Source organism: Triticum aestivum, chromosome 1B, assembly GCF_018294505.1.
Source record: "Triticum aestivum cultivar Chinese Spring chromosome 1B, IWGSC CS RefSeq v2.1, whole genome shotgun sequence".
NCBI lineage: Eukaryota > Viridiplantae > Streptophyta > Magnoliopsida > Poales > Poaceae > Triticum > Triticum aestivum.
In genome coordinates, this window is record NC_057795.1 from 258176342 (window position 1) to 258183040 (window position 6699).

Below are 6699 nucleotides of genomic sequence, written 5' to 3' on the forward strand. Positions count from 1 at the left end.
AGATGTCACCAAAAGGTGAGTGTTGAAAGATGTCCGCCGCGGTGAACTCCATGATCGGCGCCCAATCGGATTCGACTGGAGGGGGCGCGGGAGGACCGGAGTCTGGCAAGGAGTCCGGCACCTCGGAGTCACGAGCTTCATGGGGGACAAGATCGGTGTTCGGCTCTATCGCCGTAGAGGTTGCAACCCCCGAGGTGGTGTCTAGCCATCCATCCTTGGTCTGCGCAGCCGGCTCCGAGTCGAAGATTGGAGCGGGTTTGAGTGCGGCCTCTAGGGTACTGTCCGGCTGCAGAGCTAAATCACGCCCATCGTGAAAGTACATCACGCTCGACTGTGGCTCGAATCCGTCGAGGATCAAGTCCCCGCGGATGTCAGCCGTGAAGTTCAAACTTCCAAATCTGACCCGACGGCCAGGGGCGTAGCCTTCGATCTGCTCCAGCTGGCCAAGCGAATTGGCCCGCAGTGTGAAGCCGCCGAATACGAAGATCTGTCCGGGGAGGAAGGTCTCACCCTGGACTGCATCGTCGTTGATGATCGAAGAAGCCATCGAGCCTATTGGTGACGACACAGAGGAACTCTCAATGAAAGCACCAATGTCGGTGTCAAAACCGGCGGATCTCGGGTAGGGGGTCCCGAACTGTGCGTCTAGGCGGATGGTAACAGGAGACGAGGGACACGATGTTTTTACCCAGGTTCGGGCCCTCTTGATGGAGGTAAAACCCTACGTCCTGCTTGATTAATATTGATGATGTGGGTTACAAGAGTAGATCTACCACGAGATCAAGGAGGCTAAACCCTAGAAGCTAGCCTATGGTATGATTGTTGTTCGTCCTATGGACTAAGGCCATCCGGTTTATATAGACACCGGAGAGGGCTAGGGTTACACAGAGTCGGTTACAAAGGTAGGAGATCTACATATCCGTATCGCCAAGCTTGCCTTCCACGCCAAGGAAAGTCCCATCTGGACACGGGACGAAGTCTTCAATCTTGTATCTTCATAGTCTTGGAGTCCGGCCGATGATGATAGTTCGGCTATCCGGACACCCCCTAGTCCGGAACTCCCTCAATGGCCATCCGGCCAGATGTGACAAACATAATCACGCCCGGACCAAAGACCGCGAACGAACTTCATCCGAGCTACGTCGCGACTGGGCTTGATATAGAGGCGCCGCACACCCCCTTTGCTTCACTGACGAAGTAATGGAACATGAATTCCCGGAAGGGTTTAAACCAGTGAACATCGATTCATATGATGGGACAACAGACCCCGCGGTATGGATTGAGGATTTTCTTCTCCATATTCATATGGCCCGCGGTGATGATCTTCACGCCATCAAATACCTCCCGCTAAAACTCAAGGGACCAGCTCGGCACTGGTTGAACAGTCTGCCTGGAAACTCCATTGGCAGCTGGGAGGACTTGGAAGATGCCTTCGTCGACAACTTCCAAGGTACATACGTCCGACCTCCAGATGCCGATGACTTAAGTCACATAGTCCAACAGCCCGAAGAGTCAGCCAGGAAATTCTGGACTAGATTCTTAACTAAAAAGAACTAGATCGTCGACTGTTCGGATGCCGAACCCCTAGCGGCCTTTAAACATAGCATCCGTGACGAATGGCTCGCCCGACACCTCGGCCAAGAAAAGCCGAAGTCCATGGCAGCCCTTATGACATTTATGACCCGCTTCTGCACGGGCGAGGATAGCTGGCTAGCCCGTAGCAATAACAATACAAGCAAACCTGGCACTTCTGAAGCCAGAAACAGCAACCGCAAGCCTCGACGCAATAGACACAAGCATCAAAGCAACGGTGACAACACCAAGGACACGACGGTCAACGCCGGATTCAATGGCTCTAAGTCCGGTTAGCAGATGAAGCCATACAAAAGAAACAATCCGGGCCCGTCCAGTTTGGACCGCATACTCGATCGTCCATGTCAAATCCACGACACTCCTGATAAACCAGCCAATCATACCAATAGAGAATGTTGGGTTCTTAAATAGGCCGACAAGTTAAATGCCGAGAACAAGGAGAAAGGTCGCAAAGCAAGGATGATGACGAGGAGCCCCGGCCTCCGAACATAGGGGGACAGAAGAAGTTTCCTCCCCAAGTTAAAACGGTGAACATGGTATACGCTACCCATATCCCCAAGAGGGAGCACAAGCGCGCGCTCAGGGACGTCTACACGATGGAGCCAGTTGCCCCAAAGTTCAACCCATGGTCGTCCCGCCCGATCACTTTCGATCGTAGGGACCATCCGACCAGTACACGACATGGCGGTCCAGACGCACTGCTCCTCGACCCAATCATTGATGTATTCCATCTTACGTGAGTCCTCATGGACGACGACATCAGCCTGAACCTGCTCTATCAGGATACAATGCGCAAAATGGGTATTGATCCCTCAAGGATCAAGCCCACAAAAACCACCTTTAGAGGTGTCATAACAGGTGTAGAGGCCCGCTGTACGGGCTCAATCACACTGGAGGTGGTCTTCGGATCTTCGGATAACTTCCGAAGCGAGGAGTTGATCTTCGATATCGTCCCCTTCCGCAGTGGCTATCATGCACTGCTCGGACGAACCGCATTCGCTCGATTCAATGCAGTGCCACACTACGCTTATCTCAAGCTCAAGATGCCCGGACCACGCGGTGTCATAACAGTCAATGGAAACACAGAACGCTCCCTCTGTACAGAGGAGCACACCGCTGCCCTCGCGGTAGAAGCACAGAGCGGACTTTTCAGGCAGAACCTTAATTTGGCGGCCAAGCTCCCGGACACTGTCAAACAATTCTGAACTACTCTGCAGCAGGACAGTCCAGCTCGTCAAGAGCTTGACTAGCAATTCGGCCTCTGTCCCAGTCCCGACCAAACCGCAGCATTTGTACCGCGCGTACATAACTACGCACTCAAAATACCATGGGCATAGACAGAGGCACAACTAGATCGTGGTCCATAATACGGCTCAACTTGTCTCGGACCCACATACTTTTACTTTTTCTTTCTTTTAAGGGTTCTTCTCTTCCCAGGTCTTTCCTGGTGGCCTGATTGTCGGACCTATCAAGGGAAGGATACACCAAGACGACAAGAAGCATTGACGTATAAGGGAATTTCCAGGTGGTCTCTTTAATTGATTGTTATGCCTGTTTTAAAGACCCGCACACAGCTCTCCCTTGGTCGTGGCATGTTAAATAGCCCGGTTGCTTATCGCACTACTTATACAAATATGCTTTGATGTATTAATAAAACCATAATGGAAAATAGTTCGCGGTCCAATTTCTGCGGCATTAGCCTACTACTTTCTTTTTTCTTTTTTTCTTGATATTCTTATCAATTGCACCCGTACACTCTGGTACACCTTAATTCGCCAGGGGCTTCATTACGCCCCATAATACGACAACAAAGTCCGAACACTTATTTAAGTATAGTTCGGCACCCCGTACTTATAGCATTATATGCATCGGCTCCGAATCATGTCTTTGGTCAATAGTTGGGTTGCCCGGCTCCTGTGCTTAATACCTTACGTTCCGCTATATCGGCTAGGGTTGTAAAAGGAGAACTACTGTGATTGTGTCCTGGTTCATCCGGATGAGCACCTCAGTAGAGAAAGCCGAAAACTGACTGTCATGATGCGGCGTGAGCAGGTCAGCTATTCGAGAGGTTACAAATCTTTAGCGATTTTCTCTGCATTATGCGATGAATCAGTTTTTATCCGATCAGGTGTTTACAACACCCCAAGTTCAGACTTCCGAACACTAGGGGCTACACCTAAATTTTTATTGTCAAAGTCCTATGGCTAAGTGAGGGTGATAAAGCCACATAGTCCGGTTGTCTGGTTCGTTGCGCTAAACACCTCCTTTAAGGACCAAAACTTTGGAGTAAAGAGTGTTTAGATTCATCCCGAACACCTCCATACTGCCTACGTGGGGGCTGAAGCCGACGACTGGCCAACTCTCAGATTTAACAAAATGGCCGCACAGGAGGTAAAATTTTAAATAACATGCATTTTATTACATAACAACACTGTTTCATAGTACAGGACAGGATAACATAAATGTATTCATGAAAATATGATATCCGTAACACATTGCTCCGCCACAATGCGGGATCCCTCCAAGACATTATCAAAATATAGCTCGGGCGTGCGGTGCTCCTTGCCCGCGGGCGGTCCCTCGGTTGCAACCTTCACGGCGTCTATCTTCACCCAGTGCATCTTGACTCGGGCAAAGGCCATTCGCGCGCCTTCGATGCAGACCGACTGCTTGATGGCATCAAGCCGAGGGCAGGCATTGACCAGCCGCTTCACGAGCTCGAAGTAGATGCTGGCTATGGCTTCGGTAGGCCATAGCCGGATTATTAAATCCTTCATGGATAGTTCGGCTGCCCTATGCAGTTCGACCATCTGTTTTAGCTGATCGCTAAAGAGCACCGGATGTTCTGGCGCAAGGTATTGCGACCAAAACAGCTTCTCCGTAGAGCCCCCCTCTTCGGCTTGGAAGAAGTCCGCAGCGTCTGAAATGCCGCGCGGCAGATCCGCAAATGCCCCTGGAGAACTCCAAATCCGGGTCAGTAAGAGGAACCTTTTCTTCACATATTTGCTCTGCATAATAAAGGCCTTACCCGCCGCAATTTTTCTGGCATCCTGGATTTCTTGGAGGGCACCCTGGGCTTCAACCCGGGCATCGTGTGCGCTTTGGCGGGCCTTGGCAAGTTCAGACTCTTGATCCATAATATTGCGCTCCAAGGACTTGCATTTCTTGACGGCGCCCTGGAGCTCCTGCTGGACCTCACCGACCCTCGCCTCGTGCTTTTCACGGGTGGCTTGTTCCTTGGATGCTCTCTCCTCAGCCTCGGCCAGCGCCTTCTTGAGGGCCTCCACCTCGGTCGCCGCCCCTGCAAATATCATGGCACTTTAGTCAGCACAAATCATTCATCCTTACTGAACATACAGAAGGTCATTGCATACCTCGTTTATCCTCCAGCTGCTTTTTCACGTGGCCGAGCTCTTCCTCGGCCCGGTCCAGACTCTGCTTCAGTCCGAAAACCTCAGCAGTATGAGAAGTTGCAGCCAGTAACAATGCCTGCTTGTTCACATTGACTTATCTGGTTAGTCTCATGCGAAACTTGTTTGATCCTCTGTCCGGCTTTTCTTTTACGAACATCAGACAGTGTATCAGGGGCTACTATCTATACCGTGACATTCTTTTTACATAATTGCATTGCTTACCTCAAAGCCTGTCAGAAGGCTTGTGCAGGCTTCGGTCAGTCCGCTCTTTGCGGACATGATCTTCTCAATCATCGTACCCATAAGGGTCCGGTGTTCCTCAATGATGGAAGCGCCTGGCAGCGCTTCCGGCAAATTATTTGGTGCCTCTGGATGGACAGAGGTCACCGGTGGAATAGGCGCACCTCCTTCTTTCGAAAGAGGCTGCTTGCCTGATTCCGGAGCCGTAGGGGTCTCCGGAGTTGTATTCTCCTGGGGGCCGAACTGAATATGGCCCCCATCGCCAGTCTCCATGGGGATTCGCTCCCCCATGTGTCCGGCGGCTAAGGTTTCACCCTCCGGTGCTGCCCGGACGGCCTCCCGAACCTCTCCCTGGCCTGGGATCCTTCGGGACAACACCTCGGTGTCCTCCATAGCTTTGGAGAGGAGGCCGCCGGAAGGGTCCCGTTGTCCGTCGCCTCCAGGTCCAGCGAATCCCCCGAAGATGAGGATCGCTCGAGGTTGGACCGAGCCGGACTACAAATACATGATTCAACACGTTAATACTATGAAGTAATGAGGCCGGATATATGAATGTGTCCGGGTTTTTCGAGTACTCACGATTTGGCCAGGGGCTTGTCCTTGGGGAACCATTCCGAGCTGCTGTCGGTGGCCGCTATGGAGTTGTCCGGAAGGGAAGCTTTCCCCTTCTTGGACGCTTCCGCCTCCAGACGCGCGGAGGCCGCCCTCTTCTTCCTTCCCCCCTCAGGGGGAGAGTTGCTTTCCTCCTCCTCTTCGTCCTCGGTGGCGGAGGAGTGAGTCTTGGTATCTTCGGACGTCATGTCCAAAGCACCCTTGCGACAGAGACCACCTCTGGTCCCCTTGGCCTTCTTCTCCTGCGCTTGGTAGGGCGCCGGAACCAGCATCTTCGTCAGAAGCGGGATTTCTGGGTCTTCGGGCAGCGAAGCCGGACAGCGAATCCGCTCTGCCTTCTTTGTCCAGCCCTGAGAAAATTAGTAGGGAGGCTTAGGAATCTTCCTCGAGTATGCAACTAAAGGATATACCTTGAAAACATAAAAAAACTTACCGGACTAGCGGGATGGGCCAAGTCGTGCCCGCGGTCCTCGGTCATAGCCGTCCGCGTCTTGTTGGCCTTGAAGAGCACCTTCCAGATGCTTCGTGCATAGTGCCGAAGAACTGCAGCAGGGTCTGGTGCTTGGCCAGATTGAGCTCCCACAAATGGCAAGTCCGGCGTTGGCATGGAAGGATTCGACGAATAAGTATCACCTGTATCACATTGACAAGCTTGATGTTCTTGTCTGTCATGCTCTTGATGCGCGTCTGAAGCGGTGTCAGCTCATCCGGTGAAGACCAGTCCAGGCCCTTCTTCGGCCAGGAGGTAAGCCGCATCAGGGCTCCAGACCGGAATTCGGGAGCTGTGGCCCAGGTGGTGCCACGCGGCTCTCTGATATAGAGCCATGATTTCTGCCACCCC